This window comes from Physeter macrocephalus, chromosome 5, assembly GCF_002837175.3.
Source record: "Physeter macrocephalus isolate SW-GA chromosome 5, ASM283717v5, whole genome shotgun sequence".
Lineage (NCBI taxonomy): Eukaryota > Metazoa > Chordata > Mammalia > Artiodactyla > Physeteridae > Physeter > Physeter macrocephalus.
Genome location: NC_041218.1, coordinates 70927255 through 70947992, shown reverse-complemented (window position 1 = coordinate 70947992; position 20738 = coordinate 70927255). Strand labels below are relative to the sequence as shown.

At 37.3% G+C, this 20738-nt stretch overlaps 1 protein-coding gene across 3 annotated transcripts in view; it reads left to right on the top strand.

Moving 5' to 3' along the window:
- CRPPA (CDP-L-ribitol pyrophosphorylase A) overlaps positions 1 to 20738 on the top strand; it is a 466682-nt gene that overhangs the window by 400105 nt on the left and 45839 nt on the right. For all 3 annotated transcript variants that reach the window (XM_028490069.2, XM_055085022.1, XM_055085024.1), the window contains one exon: positions 246 to 417. The gene's annotated coding sequence lies outside the window, so the exon portion shown is untranslated. The remainder of the gene's footprint in view (positions 1 to 245; positions 418 to 20738) is intronic.

The window sequence follows — 20738 nt, the reverse complement described above, 5'->3', positions numbered from 1 at the left end:
AGGCCACAGCAGTGAGAGGCCCGTGTACCGCAAAGAAAAAAAAAAAAAAAAAAAGGAAATACATTCAGCCTCTTTCTGTTTTTTAGCATTACTGAAAAAAGGCATCTTCAATTAATTATACTTCTTAGTTACACAGTTATTTTGTAGATAACACACTTTCAAAGAATTAAAATATAATAAAATATACAGTAGTGCTACTGTATAAACTGTATCTTTCTATTATTTTGATATCCACTTTCTGGCAGTAGGACTAGTGTCCTTATGAGAAGAGGAGGAGATTATAGGAATACATGTGCACAGAGGAAAGGCCATGTGAGAACACAGCAAGAAGGCAGCCATCTGTAAGCCAAGCAGAGAGGCCTCAGGAGAAATCAACTCTGCCACCCCCTTGATCTTGGACTTGCAGCCTGCAGAACTGTGAGAATATATTTATGCTATTTAAGTCACCTGTATGTGGCATTTTGTTATGGCAGCCCTAGCAAATTAATGTAGTTGGAAACTGTTCTATATTTTTAAAGTTAGTGCTAAAAATAACTCATCTGTTTTTAGAACTACTAGCATACATGATTATAAGTGAATGTCAATTGGAGACTTTAAAAAAATTCAGTTTGGATGAAATTAGACACATTTTCATTTCTCTGAGTTTAACATGTTATCTATATTAGAGCAGTAAAGATGTTCACCTTTACAAATAACTTAATTATAAAACATTTAGAAAACATAGGACAAAAGAAAAACATAATTTCTTATCCTTCTGATATATTTTGATATATCAACAAAACCAGTAATAAAAAGTGGAGAAATTAACTCTACACACGTTTATTTAAACTAGAGATTTAAAATTTAGTATATGAATATTGTCATTAAATATACTTCATATGTACATATACACACACAAACTTTTTGAAAGCTATGTCATCAAATTCTACTGCATCAATTTAGCATAATTAATGTAACCAATCTGTTGTTGGATAATTACAATTTCAAATATTCTCAATTATAAATATGACAAATATGATAAATTCTCTATGACAGATACTTTCAAAAATTAACATATATACCTATTTTCAGCTGTCTCTCTTCTTCTAAAGCATTCTCTTCTACCTTCCAAAGAGGAAGGATACTTTGTTTTGGCAATTTCAGGCATGGGGTTTTGCTGTGTTGATCCAGGAAACGGATGAATTAGAGCAATGTGTAAGTCTAAGAGGCTATGTTAATTCATGTGAGGAAGACACATGCAAAAAAAGAAAAATGTTGAGTTGAAAAGATGGGGAAAAGAGGCGAGAGAGAAGAAATGGCCAGTGCTCAGTTGTAGAAAAAAGTTTTGGAGAGTTTTAATAGAGAATCAGAGACATTGGGAGCAGCTGCCAAACTGTAATGAGGATTTTAGGGAAGATAAACGGGAGAAGATTTTTGGAAGTTCTGTGTAGTATGACTAAAATACCCATTCAAAAGTCCTTTTGAGAAATATGAAAATTTTCATTTTTTAAGTATTTTTGAATATTGGATGATGTTTTCTTTAAAATTTAAAAAACACTGATTAAAAACTACCACTTCATTTGTAATACATAAACAACAGGGATTACATATATGTGTGTGTGTGTGTGTGTGTGTGTGTGTGTGTGTGTATTTGCAGCTTAATTCTTGAATACACCCATAATTTATAAATAACATGCTTGATAAAAATGGTGTGCAAAGTTTAAAGGTTTTAATCTATTTTCAAACTGCTATATAAGAAATTCTACCTTTTTATCCACTGACAGTATTTAAAAGTGCTTGTTTTCTTACCATTTCAACTTTGCCAATTGATAGGTAAACAAGGATGTCAAATTATTTCATTTTTATTAAATGCGTGTGGATATTTTCTCGTATTACCTCTCTGTCTCTCTCTCATATTATTACCTTTCTCTCTCTCTCCTTCTCTCTCTCTCATATAAATGGCTGGCCTATAAATTTTCTAATTAAAAATTGAATAATATCTCATGAAATGTATAGTTTCCAGTATTTATTTTATACGATTTATAGCACAGTATTTTCACTTTAAATGAAATGCAAAGCTTATACGTTACATAAAGAAATCTAGTTTCAGGTAATGGTGAGATGTAATGTTTTCTAAAACTACAAAATTTTGTAGTTAGAGCTCTTAGGAAATACTGTTCTTAGTTATTATTCTCAGAATATGGATTATTTCTCTCAGTTAAAAGGGTTGACTTTCAGATTCAATCTTATTAAGTGTAATCTTTCTTTTAAGAATCTGTCAGAAAACATCTATCTAGCTTTCAGAGAAAAGTGATGAGTAAAACACTCATTTATATTTTTACTTTTGATCTCCTTTGTAGTCTCAGGTATTGTATTCTCTACCTCCTAGTTAAGCCTTAAGCTTCCACCTACGCCCTTGATCCCATTCCCTTTTCTGTTTCTTCTTTCAAGTAGTAACATCTATCACTCAGTCACTCAAGGCAAAACTTACAAATCACATTTGACACCAGCTTTTCCTCTACATTTTCCAAGTGAAATCCTATCAATTTTATTTCCTGAATATATTCAATATGTTTATTTTTCCTGTTCATGGCAGATAGTGCTTAGCATAGGCCCTTATTAGCTCATCATGATGTTCCTTTTCATAAAATTTTTTAATGCATCTTTCTCATCTAATAAATTCCAAACTCTATAATCTGGTATATAAAGCCCTCTCTTCCAATCTCTTCTATCTCTCCAACTCTTGCATTTTGTATTGAGTTATTTACTGTTCCCTAAAACTCCACATATTGTATGTCTCTGTTCTTTTCAAAAACTGTTTCCTTGGAAGTAAGAGTCTGTGTCATTCCTTTTTCTTTGATTTCCTAAATTTGGCTTTCTTTTTTTTTTTTTTTTTTTTTTTTTTTTTGCGGTACGCGGGCCTCTCACTGTTGGGGGCCTCTCCCGTCGCGGAGCGCAGGCTCCGGACGCGCAGGCTAAGTGGCCATGGCTCACGGGCCCAGCCGCTCCGCGGCATGTGGGATCTTCCCGACCGGGGCACGAACCCATGTCCCCCGCATCGGCAGGCGGACTCTCAACCACTGCGCCACCAGGGAAGCCCTGGCTTTTCTTTTAAGAGTTAGTTTACCTGCCTCTTGAGAGCCTATCTGGTATGGGCCAGGTGCTCATCCTTATACGTATTTTATGATACGTTTCCTTCTTCTTTTAATCTATCTATATCATGATTACGCTCTTGGCTCCTCTTCTACTTCTCTGATGATTAGAAGTAACTTTATGTATGAGGCTGTCTTATTTTCCTTTGTGCTCACAATATCTCACCTAACAGCATATATACATATATGCTATTAGGATGGATACACACACACACACACACACACACACACACACACACACTCTCTCTCTCAATACGTAATTGGACTAAACTGAATGCCACATCTTCATTTCTCCTCTATTATGAGAAATATAAGAAGTGAGCTGCCCTATTTTTTAAAAAAAACTTTAAACAAGTTCAGAAAATGTTTACTATTGTACTTTCTTATTACATTAGAGGAGGGGAAATCGCTAATCCTTGGCCCCAGGTTTATATATTTAGTGTAAAGGGATCTATTATAGGTCTTCTTGGTCAGGAAGAAGCTCACATTCAAATCCAGAAAGTTCTTTTTATTTTGTTAATTTTAGAGAAAACCTCTATTTTATGACCCATGACCTGCCTTCAGATAACAGCACAGAATTAACCAATAGAGAGGAGACACAAGAAGGAAAAGCTAAAATATGTAGAAATAGGGATCCAAAAGAGAGATAGACCAAAGTAGGCTTGGAATTCACTGGTCTTGATCAAATCTTTAATAAGCTTACCGGCTTCATGTAGCAGAGTTGCACTCACCTATGGATTCCACATAGCCCTTCCAGTGCTTTATCTTATGGATGGAGGGGACCCTCTGTAAAATATCATGAAGTGCAGCAACATAATTTAGATTATGAGACTCTAAACTAATTAAGTTTGCCTTGACCGTTCTATACCAAGAGCTCTCCTATACATAATTTTTCACATCTTACATAGATATATAGACATACACACACAATTATGTTTTTAACTATTTGTCATAATCTTGTTTTCCCTGACTTAAATTCTTTAAAGCTAGAATGTATAAATTGTATTTTATACTCCATGCACATAATACATTGGTTGTGCTCCAGATATCTACCTGATAATTTTTAGTTTCAAAATTTTAAAAATCTTTTTTTCTCAGTGAACATTACTAAGAAATCAATAACTCATCAGTGCATAGGTAATACACATGAGTTCTTTCCTACCTCACCAAGTTGGGGAAACACCTAAAACTAAATAATGGCACTTTTTCCTCTCATAAATTTGTATAATTTATGGCAGCAGAGGACTGGAGAATTAGTGGTGGAAGGGTTTAAAAAAAAAAAAAAAAAAAAAAAAGAATCTTCCCTCTCTTACATTTGAGAGATTATATGCCTCTGAACCCTAGATTCCTTGCATGCCAGGACTGTGACTTATTAATATTTTATCCTCAGTGCCTGGCACACAGTGAGTGCTTAAGACATGTCTGAATGAGTTAATGGAGCAGAAAAATCTAGGTCCCTGACTGTTAAGCAACATCTCAACAATGTAGTGAATGAACAGAATATGTGTGGGGTAGGAATTCAATCAATCAACACAGGCATGTACAAACCAAATTTCAGATTAGTTAGAACCAGAATCAACTCTCCCTTTATGGGTTTAAATTTAGTTAGATCTGAGGGAGTCTCAGATCACATCTGTTACTTGATTTTGGATCTTGACAAAATGTGACAAAGGAGTGGCATTCAGTAATACAATCGAGAAATGGATCTCTTCATTCTGTTTTTGGGGGGTAGGTCATTTATCTCCTTGTCTTCTTCCTGTTTTTAAATGTTTGAGGGTAGCGAGGTGAAGCAGAATCAGCACAATCTCTCAGTGTCATAACCGGACATGGCGTTGACCATTGTAACACCAACCATAATCACCTACAGAGCACTTTCAGGGCCCTCTGTGCGATGAACTGGACCTGGCAGCATTGGCTGTTGCACATGATTGGGGTAAGACACACTTGCACATATGCAACCACTGTGCTAGGCTGGAAGAAACTGAAACAAGGGTTTGGTGTCTTAAGCTGAGGCACATCGTGAATAAATACCCAATACTGACGTTAGTATTATGCCCAAGTCAGGAATCTGTCTGAATAATTGAACATGACATTCATTCTCTAACTGCTGAGGCTGAGTTGAAGGAAGGTGGAAAAGTATATTTTTGCTTAGCTGGTCCTATCACTCTGAAATTTAGCCCCAATCATCTGTCGCACTGAGAGGGGAATGCTGGAATGTTACAAAGCATATTCCCCCAAAATACAGGAAATGTAGTTCAGAAGCCAGAGAATTCGACTAGTCCCCTCATTTGTTTTTCAAGTTTTGCTCACATTGGCTCGCAAATTTATCTACTATGCGCTGCACATGGATATTTTTGTCACCAAATGTTTTACAACAGCTGTGATCCTGATGGGGATTTAGTTAACCGAAGGCCCCTCTGCATGCAAGCGGTCACCAGGCGTCTAATGGGCTGAGGGCTGAAATGACAATAAAGTGAGCAGAACCATGCAGCTGTGGACCAAATGTAGGGTGATAACTAGCAGTTGGCCATTACGGGGTTAACGGCTGGTGTTCTGGTAAGTGTAAAAAAATGTGGAGGTCCTGCTCAAAAACACAGCCCAAATTCGAATAGTTCCATTGGGTTAGAGTTAAAAATGCTTCTGCTTCCTTTTCAACTGCTGATTATTTTTAGGACACCAATCTTGTTGGAGTGTCTAACATATATTATAATTATAATTTTTTGATCATTATGTCGTAGTTTTCCAACATGCTTTTAATCTAAATAAGGGATCATTGCAGAATATCAGCTTCTTAGTCTCTGGGGTTTCAGCCACTAGTGCCTGTGCCTTTATAATTTCCAGACTTTTTGCATTTACTCTGGGAAGAATTTTTACCTACATTTGTTGAGTTAAAGAGCCATCCATTCTGTTGTTTTAAACAAATGAAATTGTATCACTGCAGTGTCAGTCCAAACATGTGTAATTAACATGGAAAATATGTCTGAGCCATATTGGTCAAGATAGATGACTTCCTTGCATGACTTATAAACAGTTAGAGGCATAAAGCCAGGATGTCAAAACCAAGTTGTATACCGCAAAGGTTTATCTGGGAGGACTTTCAAATTACAAAGGAAAAAAGAAAGACAAAATCAGCCTGCCATGCTTTCTTAACAAGGAGAGCAGCTTTCTGCTATCTGTATAAAAATAAGCCTTCTGTCCTCCTTTCAACATGTGTTACTCACACTGCAAAGGTCAAAACGGACATCTCATTCTTCTGGAAATGTTCATCAAACAATATAGTGGTACATGTCAGGGCTTTCAGATTATTCTGGCTGGAAATGGGCCTCTCTAATCTCCTTTTAAATTTTATCAGTGACTCTGCACAGAATTCTCTTTGGAATTCTTTGATCAGTGGCCTAGGCTCTGAAAGAAAGAGAACTCTATCCCCTTTGTGCTTTTCTGAGTCCTCTGAAAGCTACCAGCTTTGACCTTTTTCTAGGGTTGTTTTCCTAGGTAATGATCCAGTAATACTATTACTTACAGGTAGTAGAGTTGTAGTCACCTTACCTGTAGATGCTCTTCCGTTCCTTTGCTGGATAAAATGAGCTCATTTGGAGTACACCTGAAGAATCTTTTTTTGTCCTCAAGTATAACCCAATCCTGTTTTTATGTTATCATTGGCATCAATTAGAAATTAAGTGTGCCAAGAACCTCTGAGAAAATCCCACTTGTGACTGAATCACATCCAAGGAAGTATAGTTACCAAGGCATAAGTTAACTTAGGATAAGAAAAATCCAGTTTGACTATAGCCCTATACAGCAACACCTCCCTTTCCAGAAGGTGTAATGAATTGTCAGTGTACAGGTTTGTAGACTTACTTATATGGGAAATTGTTCCTCTGAGAAAGGTCCCTTGGTTTCATTCTGGTGGTGCTATATCAACAAGGTTCTTGACCACTTGGTTCATGAAAGCTTGCTGTTCATGAACTAAACTCATGTATATTCTAATAGTAAAGGCCTTAGGATGTATAATTCCTTCTTTAATTATCAAGCAGCTTGAGCTCTGAATGGTGTTTTCATATATGAGAGGGAGGGAGAGTGAAACCAAAAGAGAGAGAGAGAGAAAGTGAGGGAGAAAAAGAGGGAGAGAGAGGTCTAGGAATATTTTGCTCTACTGTTTCAAAAGGGAAAATTGTCTAAATTGTTCTGTCTTGGGGTTACCTGAAGAAGGGTGCTCATAAAATAAGACTGCTTCCTGCTGCAGACGTCAGTTTTACTGTGGATTGCAGGAAAGTTTTACATGGATTTTTGATATCTGTCAAGGAAAGGGAAGTTAATGTTCTGCCGGGCAGGGAAGGTAAACATAAAACACATGGGCTCCTCAGAAACTGAACAAAACGTGGAAGCCCTCACTCATCCTTGGGAATGTGGTAAAGCTATGAAAGCACAACCATCATCACTCCATCTTTCTTGGCATTAGTCCCATGTCAGCATTCTAGAAAACCTTCTCTACCCTTCCTTCCATTCCACACCTCTGATAACATCTGATGAGACTGGCAGGATAAAGTTGAATAACTCATGGAAAAGGGATGCATTCCTTTCCCTCTTCACCCTGCTGGGTACCTCAGTATATCAAGGATGGATGCCTCTATTCTAGGCCCCATCCCTCAATTACAGGAGCTTTGCAGTATTCTTATCTGGATGGATTGAAGACCTCACAGAACAGTAGGAAAAGTATTAGGCATCCTCAGAAAAGGAAAGCAAAGAACGTATCAAAACAGGACGTAGGGTGCTACCTTGTAGCCCAAAACTCAATTTTATTTTTTTTATTTTTTAGTACACAGACTGATGCCATGAAAGCAACTGCCAACAAATCAGTAACTACAGTCCAAGGGATTTATTCTTTTTTTTAAAAAAGTTGAAGATATAAGGTAGTAAATTACTGTAAGATATATTCTCAGCCTAAGCTAACCTGGGGGTGTGTGTTATGTAAGTGTGTTGTATACGCATGGGCATATGGTCACATACACATGTATCAAGGAGTGGATCGGTCATCCTGAATGTATTCAATCTCTTGTGAAATACTGGGCACTGGAAGTTGGAAGCTGTGGCAAACACAGCATATGCTATAAGCATTTCACCTATTAAAGTATCTGACACTTGGCAGGTGCATTCAAGAATGACAACTCTTGGCAAGTTCATCTTAGCCTTGCACACGAATAATAAAGAGAAAGGAATATTTTCAGTCTGGCAGAAATAAGCAACAGGTGCTAAAGGCCTTGTGCTGTAGTTTAACAGGAGGGAGTATATTGAACAGTGTGAAATAAGCAGACATAATTATAACATACTTGTAATGAAAATGATGGCTCCTAATTAATTCTGGTCTAGACTTGTTCAAAGACCCTGGGGCCAGCACACCTTAAGGGAAGGATTATACCCTTTAAAAATAACAGAATGCATAAAATATTTAATAGTGTACCCTTCATAGAGTAAAAGTCCCTTAGGGATTCTAAAATCTAAGGGCTATTTTTTCTGACGTGGAGCTTTAGTGGTAATCCCATATGTTCAGGGCTGTGGAGCCTCCAGTATGTCCTTATCTAGAATCTATTTGTCCGCTCTTTAGCGTAAGGAGCTTAATCCAGTATTTTATTCTCATCTCTCATTCATTCTGGTTCTTGAAACAGATTATTTATTGCATCAAGGCTGCTATTCACCACACATGTAAGATCTCTAATGTCAAGAGGAGTTATTCTTGAGTGGCTCCTCTTCTAGAAGCTGTCAATGAAGATGGTATAGCCCAACGTTCATACACCATTGTATCCCTACTGCATCTTTTGTGTCTAGTGCTTTGTTTGCAAGATTACTAAGAATGCAATAGGGCAATCTTGACAATTGTAGTAAAACTGACAAAAATATTTAGGCTCTGGAGTAAGATTTGCCAAATTCAGAACTGTTTCTAAATCCTGCATATGTGGTTTTGACTTGATTAGTTCAATTCCCCAAGGCCGTTTCTTTTCCCATAAAGTGAAGATAATAAAAGTCTTTACTTCACAGGCCCTTTTGAGAACTAAGTAATTCATATATTTACCTTAGTAGAATATCACATTGTGTTTATTTGAATATGTTACTTTCATTTATGTTTTCTAGAGTAAATTCCATTGAAAATAACAGAGTGGGAATGGGTTGGTCAGAAAGAGCATATGATATTCACAATTCTCTAGATGCAATTTCTAGGATAAACCTTCTTCCTTTATCATGATCTGGGCCTTTGCTACGTAAAGTGTGGTCCGTAGACCAGCAGCATTGGCATGGCCTGGGAGCTCGTGAAAAATGAAGAATCTTGGGTCCCACCCCAAACTAACTGATTCATAATCTGTATTTTAATGAGATCCCAAGCGATTTGTGTGCACTTTAAAATTTGAACAGCTCTGGTCTATACAGCTAAGGTCCTTACGTATCCTTTTAGATTTTCCTGATCTTACCCCTAATTTAATCATGTTTATTATTATACCTGTGTATTTTTGTTAGCCCAAATGTTTACTTTTAAAATTTCTGAATTGCTAGACAAGTCTTTCAGAATAAGTAACACTTTATTGATGCACGGTATTTTAATTTTTCTGGTACACACTCAGACCCCAAAAGCCATATTGACGCTACCTCCCCTTCCTTCTCTCACCCCAAAACACCTTAAAGACTCTCATCATTTGTTCCTAGATTTTGATTTGCCGGTTTCTAGAGAAACTACTAAGACATATTGGGCATTTCCCTCTTCTGATTTTGAAATTGAAATAACATCTATGTGGGGCTTAGTGAGAGAAATGTAAGAAAGGCATGGATCATTGGATCATTGCTTCATTCCATAAATTACTTTTCTTGTCTGTATTAAATCGTTGATAGATTTAATTCTGCCTTGAAGAAAATGTTTAGTTTAAAAAAAAAAAGTGTTTCGAGACAAATTTTGACCATGCTTAATAGAAGAGAAATGCATTCAGATAAATTGAAATTAATTCAAATTAATCATTTAAAAGTTCAGGCAAACATTTTTTTTTAAATGATTGGTACAAGGTTCTGCTAAATTTACATATTTTTTCTCTTTTAAATAACACTTCCAAGTTACATATAGTCCTTTCACTTTTTTATGTGTAACACTATTATTATTTCCAATTAATGGGGATATTTTCCATACTGATTTTTTTTTTTCCACTTACTATTCGACCACCATCTCATAACAAGGACAGCTTGAGAGTGCGTGTTAACAAAGCCACACACTACAAATGAACTTCACAGTTCTCTGCACTGCTTATTCTCACCTCATGAATCCGAAAGTGTCTATGAATTTGAAAGATTGCTGCTGGTGGATGATCTCACCTTCCACACTTCCATATTCTCTGGTTACGGTTTTTCTCCTGTAAATGGCTCCCTATACTTGGAGCTGCAGTGCCAAACTTTCTAGACAGGCATAAATTACTGCTGTGTCTCCCTTCCTCTTTTTCTTCATTTATATTTCATACTGTATGACAAACTGAAACATTGAGTAACGGACAGTGCTAAGGGACGGTGACTATTTACTGTGTTTTTTTTCGTGCTCTGGGCGTTTTATATGTCTGAAATACCGAACTGTATGATACTAGAGATCAAACAAGAGGACTTGAACATTTTCATTTGTTGCAGGGAAGCTTTGGTTTTATAAAGGCAGCTGCAAATTAGACTTTAATTGCTAACTGAAAGGAATGGTTGCAATATGTTGTCAGGCAAATATGAAAAATACAGAAAGGTCAAAGTAGTAAAGTATATATCCACTTACATAGAGCACTGAATCATTCACTGAGCTGACATTCCTGCTGTAAACTCACTAACTTTCATAAAAGATTTTTTTTCTGCTTTAGGAACAAGAAAGATGTCTGTGTCATGCCAGCCCTAATACCTAACCCATCTTGATGGGAAGGGCAGCAGAGCAAATACCTTTCTTTCTCTTACTTGATTCATTTTTAATTTATAGGCTTTAAAACTATTTATCACCTAACTTCCTTCCTCCCTTCCTTCCATCCTCTTTTTTCCCAAATAATCTTAAATTTTCTCCTGAGGGGAATACCAGTTTTCTCCTCACTGTTCATGTAGTACGTGCTCCCTACAAATTATTTTTACCCTAAAGATAGAGGCTGTCTTATTTTCTGAAACAGACTGGATGCCAATTTTTAAAAATTTAAAACGACTAATAGTGGTAAACTCTGTAATTTCTCTCAAAAAGTTTTCCCCCAAATTAGGGCTTGACATTATATTGGAACTGAAATGCTCAAGTTAAAAGAAGGAAGGAAATGAATATTTATTGAGGGTCTACTATGTGCCAGAAGTTTTCCCTACATGATTTCTTTTAATCCTCATCACACCACTGTGTGAGAGCTGTTATTCTCTCTAATTTGCAGTTTAACAACTGCAATTCAGACAGTCAGTAGCTTGCCCAACATCATATAGCTACTAAATCTGTATGACTCCAAAGCGTTCAGTCTTTCCCACTTTATGATATACCAGTGTCCTCTCCCTCAATTTTGCAAATGAGACCCATGAGGAGCAAAGAGACCGGGGGCTTAAATTGGTGTCTGAGTTTGAATTGGATAATAGGTTCTCTGTTCATCCCACTGTGCCATTGGCAATACAAAGATGGGGGAAAAAACTTGTGCAATTGGCCCTAAAATTAAAATTCACATTAAAAAATCTGTAAGAGGGCTTCCCTGGTGGCGCAGTGGTTGAGAGTCCGCCTGCCGATGCAGGCGACGCGGGTTCGTGCCCCGGTCCGGGAAGTTCCCACATGCCGCGGAGCGGCTGGGCCCGTGAGCCATGGCCGCTGAGCCTGCGCGTCCGGAGCCTGTGCTCCGCAACGGGAGAGGCCACGACAGTGAGAGGCCCGCGTACCACAAAAAAAAAAAAAAAAAAAAAAAAAGAAAAAATCTGTAAGAAAATTTACCATGTTCATTTTTTTGAGGAATGGAATCTATTAATATATTTCCTGTCTATTACTGAAAATAAAATCTCATGTGATTCCTCCTCATGTTTCTATCTCTTTCTCTCTTCAGTGCCATGAGTTGATCAGACCCCAGAGATAAAGCCTGTTATTTTTAAGGAATTCTGTATATGGTTGCAGGCAACACAACTTTCTCGTCTCCATGGAACTGGAGCATAGGTCAGATTATGCTGGGCCAAACTCCAAATCTATAGAATGAATTTTCTATTTTCCAACCATTAAGGCAGACTGTCCTCATAAATTTATGCAACTGTTCAAAGAGTGAACCTTATCTTTTTCCTATTTCTCTCTCTAACTTCTTCCTCCCAACTTCAGAATTGAAACACAGTAGGGACTCGTAGTACAATAAATATTTTTGCATATTTCTTAATCTTTTTTCCTCCCACCAGAGTTTACACAGAACAAGAACTCCACAGATGATAAACAGATACAGATGTTTTCCATGACTGTTACCATATTTACAAATGAAAATATAAGATTTGGTAGGTAAGAATTAGTTAGACTGGGGGAAAGGACTGAAAAAGTTTCAAGGTTGTGTTAAGACTTCTTATACCCATTGCTTTTGGAGAGGTAATAAAAAACAAAAACAAAAACCACATAGCAAAATTTGAACATCACCTGCCTTAGAGGTGTGCAGAAAGTAGGCTATACATCCTCTACACGCAGGCCAGCTTGAACTACTCCCTGTTCCTTAAATATACCTTGTTCTTTCCCTTCTCTGAGCTTCTTTTTAAGATGTTCCCTCTGATATAACTGTCCTCTCTTCCTCCCCTTCTACCCGTCAAATTTCCACACATCTCTCAACATTGGGTTTAAATGCCACCTGCTTCATGCAGGCCTCCCAGGAACTGAGGGTCAGGAAGTCCCTTCTGTGTGTGACTGTAGCAGTTGGAATACAGATCTTTTGTAGCACTTACCACTCACTGTACTAAATTTGGAATATTTTTATATCGTTATATCTTCCTTATAAGGTAAAGAATTGTTTCTGTATATCAAAAAGTATAATCCTCACTCTTTTCTATTTTTGTTCACTTGGCTTCTGGGACATCATGCTTTCTCAGTTCTCCTCCTCCCTCATTGGCCATTTCTTCTTGGCCTCTCACTCTTTCCCTCCCTCCTTCTCTCCGTCTCTTTTGGTTTTAGTTCCTCAGTCTGGACTCTTCATGGTGTAGTAAAGCTTGGTTTTTTAACTTGATCAATATCCATTCACTCCCAAGATGATCTTACAGAATTTTACAGCTTTAAGTATCATCTAAATGCTGATGACTCCCAAATATATGTATCAAGCCTGGATCTCTCCCTCAACTCCAGATGGTTATCTCCACCTGCGTGCTGAATCATCTTCACCTGCCTCCTCACTTGGCATCTCACATGAAATGTGTCCAAAACAGAAATCGTAATATCCCCCCCGCCCCGCCCCACCAAAACTTGCTTTACCTTCCCCTCCTCAGTAAATGGCAACCAGCATTTTAGAATCATCGATTCATCTCTTTCTCTTAATTCATCCATACAATCTTTCAACAAATCCTGCTGGTTCTATTTTCAAAATATATTCAGAATCTGACTACTTCTCATCATTTCATGTCTATGACCCTGATCCAAGCCATAATTATCTCTCATCCGGAATACTCAGTGGCTTGCTAACTGGTTTCTCTTGTCTCTACACTCACATCCTACCGTGTGTGTGTATGCGCGTTTGTGCGTCTATTTCAAGAGAGCAACCATCCTGATTTAGGTATTATTTAAACTTAGATAATGTCTTCTCTTGTTCAACCCCTCCAAAGGCTCCCATCTCGCTCATGGTAAAAACCAGAGTCTTTACAATGGCTTACAAGGCCCTATATAATTTGGCTCCCTGTTACCTCTATGAACTCATCCTGTGCTTCTTCCCACGCCAGGTGTTCAGTTACGGCATCACTGGCCTCTTTTCTTCAAGTGTTCAGTGTTCCTCCACCTCAAGGCCTTTGTGGCTCCCTCTGTTGGGAAAGATCTTCCCCAACAACCTATATTTTTTTGCACCCTCATTTTTTTATCCATCTTTCTTCATATTTTCCCATTATAATCTTATTTCCCCCAGTACTAAGTTCTCTGGTCATCCTGTTTAAACGTCAACCCACCCCTTTCTTCTCTGCTTGTTATCGGTGTTTGTTTCTGGTGTTCTTTTTTTGTTTTCATAGCCCACCTTTCAGACGGTGCATGAGAGCCTGGCCCAAAGTAGGCGCTCAATGAGCGTTTTCAGATTTGTTGAATTTCATAGTGCCTTCCGTGCACATAGTAGGTGCTCACTGTTTTTTAATCGACAGTGTGAAGCTCCAAATATATTTTACACCAGAAAGGGGAATACAGATTTTTATCCATTTCATGAATTTTTCACAATTAACAAGAATTGAAAGTGGTTCTATATCAGAAACAGGTGTGTTTCATCTGTGTATAGTAAAACACTAAGTTTCAAAGAGTGGAAAATTTTGGTTGTTCACAGCAGAAGGAACTATGGAACCAACAACATGTTCATCGAGCCAATGGCTATGTTAAAAGAATATAGACAGTGCCCCATAACTAGGAAAATGCTCATTCAAATGCTCTAAGGACACCTTTGATCATGTTTAATTAAAGAAATTATAAAATGCTTTTCACTTAAAGTCTTCCTGACACAACCACAATTTGGCAATTGTTCTCAAGCATAGAAGCCAGAAAAAGATAAAACATGGTGGCCTTCTACTCTAAACCCCATAAATAATTTTATACCCCCAAATAAAACAGTTAACAATAAGACGTTTTTGAGTGAAAGGAAGAGATTTTGTAAGAGCCATTCATACCATAACAGATGTGCTGTCTTGCTTCAGCCTTACTTTCTATCTTTCCTTTACCCTTTCCTCTCATTGAGAACCCTATGGCATAAAATTTCATTTCAAAGGTTTAAAACAGGACATGGAAAAAATAAATAAATAAAATAAAATAAAATGAAATAAAATAGGACATGGACTCCTAGGCAGACTTAAGAGCAATTGTACAGAGCAATCTATCGTGGATTTTGTGACTCTTACGCAACATGCATAGTTTCCCTTGGACCAGGATATTTTTGCCCTAAAACTGGCCCAGTTCCCCTGTACAAGATCATCCTCCTTGCTCAGAAATAATGGTAGAATTGAAATAGATACCACTCAAATTGAAAGAGTTAGTCCGTTCTAATCCAATAGAAAACTACTGACAATTCTCAGAGGTCACTGAGTTTAGGATCTAGAGACCATCTTCACTTGTCAGAACAATGGACTGCAAAAAGCTCCAGATACAATTTTGAACTACCTAAGCAATTTTCACCACCTTCAGTGTAAGCACCTAGAGGATTTATTGACAAAAGTATGCTGTGCATGCATTTTTTTTAAGCATTAGATTGGCAAAAATGCCCTGGATATTTGAGCATAGGCTCCTTTGTCTCTTTCTTTTAACCCTGCCAGACCTCCCTAAGATATATGCCACCGAGAAGCCCCCATCCTCCGGTGTCCGTGATGAATGATTTGGGAATAGTCCAAACAGTACGGGAGGGATTTAGCCCAGCTTCCTTGACTCTAGCCCCATTTATTTATGAGAAGGTTGTGAGGAGATTTACAGGGAAAGTAAAATATTCCATAGTGTGGCTTTTTATGCAGACCTGTGCTTAGGAATAATCATTGCCGTCAGTGCTTTAATGTTAAAGGGAAAAAAAAAAAAGACTTCTGCAACCCATGTAGTACAAAAAAAGAAAACAAAAAAGCAATAAAGGGAAAATGAGGAGTTGTGTAGTTTGATAGTTTCTTTCTAGCTTCTTATTTTATCATTATATCCTTTGCTCCAAAAACTTTACTTTTCTCTAAATTCCATCAAACAATTTCTTCATTTCTGTTCTCTCTTCTCCATTTGTGTGTGAGTGTGTGTGTGACAATAATTGTTAATACCCACAGTACTTCATTATTCCTCAGAAAGACCCTCAAGAGTACATGCCAACAATTTGTCCATTGTGTAAATGATGAAACCAAAACTCAGAAAGTGAACCTTTCTGAACCTAATGTTGATAGGGAAAGAAAGCTAATGGTGGGGAGAGCCCAAATTCAAACTTAGATGCCCCTGACATCAAAGCATTTTAGTTAATCACTGTGTTTTCTTGCCCCTTATGTAGAGGAAGAACTTCTGCTGTTTGCTTTTTGGTACGGGCAAGGTCTGTGAGCAGGCCTCTCATATGCCTGGCTCATCGTGCATCCCCTGGCCAATGCACTTGCTACACTGCTTTCCATGCTTGCTCTTTATTGTGAGAACAGAGTCCTTCTGGGTAAGGAAGTCATTCACTTCCACATTAAATAATCACAGAGATGCGGGTTTAAACAGAATAGCAAGCAGAACTTCGAAGCCTTATTTAAACTAGAGAGCTGTATTCAGTATTTCTCTTGCTTTTTTTCATTTCAACTTTAAGTTTTCAGGAGCAATACAAAAGACGAAGGAAAAATGAGCGATGCTTGATTTCTTTTTCTAATATTTTCTTATGGCAATTTCCAAACATAAAGTTTGAAAGTTTTACATGGTAAATACCCATATACTCAGCATCTAGTTTCTATAATTTTGCATGCTTTGCTTTTCACCTCTCTATCCACTAATCTCTCTATCCACTAACCTATCTTATTTATCTGATACATTTTAGAGTTAGCTGCAGGTATCAGTGCCCTTCACCTCAAAACAGTATGAATCTCATCAACCAGGGTTCAATATTTATTGACTCTTTTTTGTTAAGGTAAATTTTATGTAAGGTGAAATGCACAAATCTTGTGCATCATTTGATGATTTTTGATGTGAATCTACATCCACGTAACTAAAACCTCTTTCAAAGTATAGAATATTACTATGCCAAATCCAACATAATCCTCATATCCTAGCCCCCTGCTCACAGAGACAATCACTGTTCCAGTTTTTACATCATGGATTACTTTTAGCCATTTTAGTCTTCATAGTCATTCAAACAAATCACATAGTAACTACTCATTTGTGTAAGATTTCTTTTACTTAGCATTATGTTTTTGAGATTTATCCATGGGGTTGTAGTGATATGTTCCTCTTTATTTCTGAGTAATATCCCAGTGTATGAATATATCACAGTTTGTTTATCCATTCTTCTGTTGATGAAAACTTGATCTAGTTTTTCAGTTTAGGCTTTTAGCGAATATTCTTGTGCATGTCTTTCTGGTGTACATGTTTTCATTTTTCTTAGGTAAATACCTAAGAGTAGAATTGTTGGATTGCGGGGTAGGCATTTGTTTAGTTTTATATAGGAACTGCCAGATCTTTTCCCAAGGTAGTTGCATGGTATTACATTCTCATCAACAATGTATGAATATTCTGGTGGCTCCACAAGCTCACCAACATTTGACATTTTCTGTCTTTTAACGTTTAGATTTTCTGGTGATTTGCATTTTCCTGATGAGTCATGACATTGAACACTTTATTATCTTCCTTTGTAAACTGTCTAGTATTTTTGCGTATTTTTAAAAATTGGACTCTTGTTTTCCTTGCCTGATTTTGAAAACTGAGCAATATTGAATACAAGTGAAATCACTGTGTCATTTAATTAGTTGTCTAAAATCTCAGTCTTAAGAACCATCCAAATTGTACGAGCAATTATAGATAAATCAGGTAAAGGACAATTAGGTGTGGTCTACAATTATAAGGAAGAAAAAAGATAAGATTTTTTATTGTAGTTACTCCAGGTCTGATGTGGGCCTATCCTGTCTGCAACAGAACATGACAGAACAAATTAGCCTGAAATTTGTCAGGCTATCTTTAGCTTTCTATTTAACTCTCAGAAACTGTAAGATAATCATCCAATTTGGTTAATGCTTCTCTGAACCTGTCCTTCAAACCTGCCACTCTTTCTCCACCATTCATTATTTCCTTGTAAAACTCAAGTGGCCATCTCACATTATTTAATAATTCTATAAGACATATGGCCAACTGCTAAACTTAACAATGGAGGATCAACTTAAGAAGGAGCAGAGGAGTGATAAATGCATTCCCCTTATTGTCATAAAGTTGGAAAATTATGACCATATGCATGGACTGAGCCAAAAGGGCAGAGAATTCCCTTTGTCTCCTTATTATTCACCCATTGTGCTGTTTTAAGTTCCTTTAGTGGCCAAAGTGTGACAGAAGCAATACATCAGGTTTTTGCTGTAAAATGTTATCTAAAGGCAAAAAGTGGGCCTGTAGGAGAGATAGAATTCTACACTGAGCCATGGGATTTATGATACAATTCTATAACCAAATAAAAAATATCTGTGTCTACATTTATGTGAAGCAATGGTGCCATTCTTTGGCTGGTTTAGGTAATCACAGGTGCACATTCTTAGTCATACTAGAGATATATCCCAGTAGACACTTGGGAATCTGTTTTGAATTTAAAGTGGAAGTTCCAAGACAGATTTGGCAATTCTTTTCAAATTCTCTTTTTCAGAGAAAAAGACACATTGTGGGAAAACGCTGGAAAAATACAGAGTGTGATTCAAAAATAGTGTGCTGCATGTATATATATACAGAAACATACTCTTTTGATTTTGATAGATTAATTTTCTGTGACACCTCTGGATATGCTTTGGGCCCATGTGAAGAGAAATATTTAAATAAATATATTCCATGACTATGAAACAGGAGTTTAGCAATGAGCACAAACTGCAAACAAAGCAAAGACGGAAAATCAGAGGGACCCAAATTCCAACTCAATATTGGATGAGTTACACTCTGATAAAATGGTTGCAGTAGTATTTTTAAATATTCAAATTGGTTTCCTGAGGAACATTAGCTATCAGTGTTTCAAAAAGAAATATTAAGGTGTTTTAATCAAAATTAATAGCAATCTTTCTTTCCTCATTACTGTAATTAATATGCCTGCTTCTCTGTCACTGTAAATTTAATTTTATCACCTAAGGCAGGCAGTGAACTTGTGCTGTCTGAATTTTTTTTTTTTTTTCATTTCCTCAGAACATGCCATATTGTAAATATTAGCCAAAAATATATGCTAATGAGAAAAATTCAACAATCCTCATGGGAAGCTAGTCGTTTATTCTTTCTCCTTGCTTCCACTTCTTTGCCATTTCCCTGTGGCCTGCTGGGAATGAGAGTATCAAAGAGCTTACACTTCTGTTGGAGTATGACTGGGCCTATATGGTCTGAAGTCTAGTGTGCCTGTAGAGAGGCAGCTTCCTGGTTCAGTGACCGTTCTGTAAAATAGAATTTTCCTGTACATGGCCTCTTGCTGTAAATCTGAGTTGCAGATTTACGGCAAGATATTCCCTCAGTCCCGGAAGATCCAGGTAGGGCCTGGGGTGCCTGGCATCCTGGTTCAGTAGCCTCTTGCTATAAGCAACATTGAAATGATTCATAGATAATGACCCCCAAACACTGGGTTGCAAGAAAGGCCAAGTGATATCTTCAGCTACCTGACAATCTGAATAGTCTTTCTCAACTCAACAGCAAAAATACAAACAGCCCAATCGAAAAATGGGCAGAAGATCTTAATAGACATTTCTCCAAGGAAGACATACAGATGGCCAGTAGGCACGTGAAAAGATGCTCAACATCACTGATTATTAGAGAAATGAAAATCAAAGCTACAATGAGCTACCACCTCACACTGGTCAGAATGGCCATCATTAAAAATTCTGTGAATAACAAATGCTGGAGAGGGTATGGAGAAAAGGGAAAACTCCTGTACTGTCGGTGGGGATGTAAATTGGTGCAGCCACTATGGAGAACAGTATGGAGGCCCCTTAAAAAACTAAAACTAGAACTACCATATGATCCAGCAATCCCACTCCTGGGCATATATCTAGAGAAAACCACACTTCGAAAGGATTCATGCACCCCGATGTTCATTGCGGCGCTATTCACGATAGCCAAAACATGGAAGCAACTGAAATGTCCATCGACAGAGGAATGGATAAAGAAGATGCGGTACATATATACAATGGAATACTACTCAGCCATAAAAAAGAAAATAAGGCCATTTGCAGCAACATGGATGCAACTAGAGATGATCATCCTACCTGAATAACTCAGAAAGACAAATACCATATGATATCACTTATATATGGAATCTAAAATGTGGCACAAATGAACCTATCTAAAACACAGAAACAGATTCATGGACATAGAGAACAGACTTCTGGTTGCCAAGGAGGGGGAGGTTGGGGGAGGGATAGAGTGGGGGGCTGGGGTTAGCAGATGTAAGCTATCATTTATAGAATGGATAAACAACAAGGTCCTACTGTATAGCCCAGGGAACTATATTCAGTATCCTATGATAAACCATAATGGAAAAGTTTTTTTTAATAAAAACAATGTATACTATATATATATATATTTGAATCACTTTGCTGTACAGCAGAAATTAACATTATAAATCAACTATACTTCAATAAAAAAATTTAAAAATGAAGTCTTTCTCAATGTAAGGAGTGTTCTGTACATCAGCGGTCCCCAACCTTTTTGGCACCAGGGGACCAGTTTCGTGGAAGACAGTGTTTCCACAGATGGGGGCGACGATTCGGGCAGTAATGCGAGTGACGGGGAGCTGCAGATGAAGCTTCACTCTC